Genomic DNA, 2723 nt, shown 5'->3' with positions numbered 1-2723 from the left:
TCATGCAAAATTTCAGCCAAATCGGATAGGAATTGCGCCCCCTAGAAGCTCAAGAAGTCAAATCCCCAGATCTGTTTATATGACTGCTATATCAGGTTATGGACCGATTTCAACCATACATGGCACAATTGTTGGATATCATAACGAAATACTTCGTGCAAAAATTCATTCAAATCGGATAAGAATTGTGCCCTCTAGAGGCTCAAGAAGTCAAGACCCAAGATCGGTTTATATGGCAGCTATATCAGGTTATGAACCGATTTAAACCATACTTGGCACAGTTGTTGGGCATCATAACAAAACACGTCGTGCGAAATTCCATTCCAATCGGATAAGAATTGCGTACTCTAGAGGCTCAAGAAGTCAAGACCCAAGATCGGTTTATATGGCAGCTATATCAGGTTATGGACTGATTTGAACCATACTTGGCACAGTGGTTGGATATAATAACAAAACACGTCGTGCAAAATTTCATTCCAATCGGATAAGAATTGCGCACTCTAGAGGCTCAAGAAGTCAAGACCCCAGATCGGTTTATATGGCAGCTACATCAGGTTATAAACCGATTTGAACCATACTTGGCACAGTTGTTGGATATCATAAGAAAACACGTCGTGCAAAATTTCATTCAGATCGGATAACAATTGCGCACGCTAGAGGCTCAAGAAGTCAAGACCCAAGATCGGTTTATATGGCAGCTATATCAGGTTATGGACCGATTTGAACTATACTTGTCACAGTTGTTGGATATCGTAGCAAAACACGTCGTGCATAATTTCATTCCAATCGGATAAGAATTGCGCACTCTAGAGGCTCAAGAAGTCAAGACCCAAGATCGGTTTATATGGCAGCTATATCAAAACATGGACCGATATGGCCCATTTACAATACCAACCGACCTACACTAATAAGAAGTATTTGTCCTTCGGAAGTTAGCGTGCTTTCGACAGACAGACGGACGGACGGACGGACAGACGGACGGACATGGTTAGATCGACATAAAATGTCGCGACGATCAAGAATATATATACTTTATGGGGTCTCAGACGAATATTTCGAGTAGTTACAAACAGAATGACGAAATTAGTATACCCCCCATCTTATGGTGGAGGGTATAAAAAAGCTTGCCCGAGGCAAAAATTGGATTTCCACAACCATAAGCATATTTCTCATCTGTAGAACGGAATATAAAGTTATTAGGAAAGGATGTAGAAAGGTCAATAATACCTAACTATGCGAATTTCAGGGAAATCTGTTAAAAAACAAGTAAAAGCGTGCTAAGTTCGGCCGGGCCGAATCTTATATACCCTCCACCAGGGATCGCATTTGTCGAGTTGTTTTTCCCGGCATCTCTTCTTAGGCAAAACGGGATATTAGAAATAATTTGCTCTGCTATTAGAGCGATATCAAGATATGGTCCGGTTTGGACCACAATTAAATTAAAGGGTGATTTTTTTGAGGTTAGGATTTTCATGCATTAGTATTTGACAGATCACGTGGGATTTCAGACATGGTGTCAAAGAGAAAGATGCTCAGTATGCTTTGACATTTCATCATGAATAGACTTACTAACGAGCAACGCTTGCAAATCATTTTCAGTGAATGGGCCCTAGAAAAGTTGGCAGAAAATCCGCTTTTTTATCGACAAATTTTGTTCAGCGATGAGGCTCATTTCTGGTTGAAAGGCTACGTAAATAAGCAAAATTGCCGCATTTGGAGTTAAGAGCAACCAGAAGCCGTTCAAGAACTGCCCATGCATCCCGAAAAATGCACTGTTTGGTGTGGTTTGTACGCTGGTGGAATCATTGGACCGTATTTTTTCAAAGATGCTGTTGGACCGAACACTGATTTTGGTAATAAAATTCAATGATTTGCAAGCGTTGCTCGTTAGTAAGTCTATTCATGATGAAATGTCAAAGCATACTGAGCATCTTTCTCTTTGACACCATGTCTGAAATCCCACGTGATCTGTCAAATACTAATGCATGAAAATCCTAACCTCAAAAAAATCACCCTTTATAAGTTGGAGGCCTGTGTAAAATGTCAGCCAATTCGTATAAGAATTGCGCCCTTTGGGGGCTCAAGAAGTAAAATGGAGAGATCGATTTATATGGGAGCTGTATCGGGCTATAGACCGATTCAGACCAAAATAAACACGTATATTGATGGCTATGAAATGAGAAAATCCGTCATACAAAATTTCAGGCAAATCGGATAATAATTGCGACCTCTAGAGGCTCAAGAAGTCAAGGTCCCAGATCGGTTTATATGACAGCTATATCAGGTTATGGACCGATTTAAACTATACTTGGCACAGTTGTTGGATATCATAACAAAACACGTCGTGTCAAAATTCATTCAAATCAGATAAGAATTGCGCACTCTAGAGGCTCAAGAAGTCAAGATCCCAGATCGGTTTATATGACAGCTATATCAGGTTATGGACCGATTTGAACCATACTTGGCACAGTTGTTGGATATCATAACAAAACACGGATTGCCAAAATTCATTCAAATCGGATAAGAATTGCACACTATAGAGGCTCAAGAAGTCAAGACCCAAGATCGGTTTATATGATAGCTATATCAAAACATGGACCGATATGGCCCATTTACAATACCAACCGACCTACACTAATAAGAAGTATTTGTGCAAAATTTCAAGCGGCTAGTTTTACTCCTTCGGAAGTTAGCGTGCTTTCGACAGACAGACGGACAGACGG

This window comes from Stomoxys calcitrans, chromosome 1 (assembly GCF_963082655.1).
Source record: "Stomoxys calcitrans chromosome 1, idStoCalc2.1, whole genome shotgun sequence".
In the NCBI taxonomy this organism is placed as follows: domain Eukaryota; kingdom Metazoa; phylum Arthropoda; class Insecta; order Diptera; family Muscidae; genus Stomoxys; species Stomoxys calcitrans.
Note: the sequence above shows the minus strand (reverse complement) of the source record.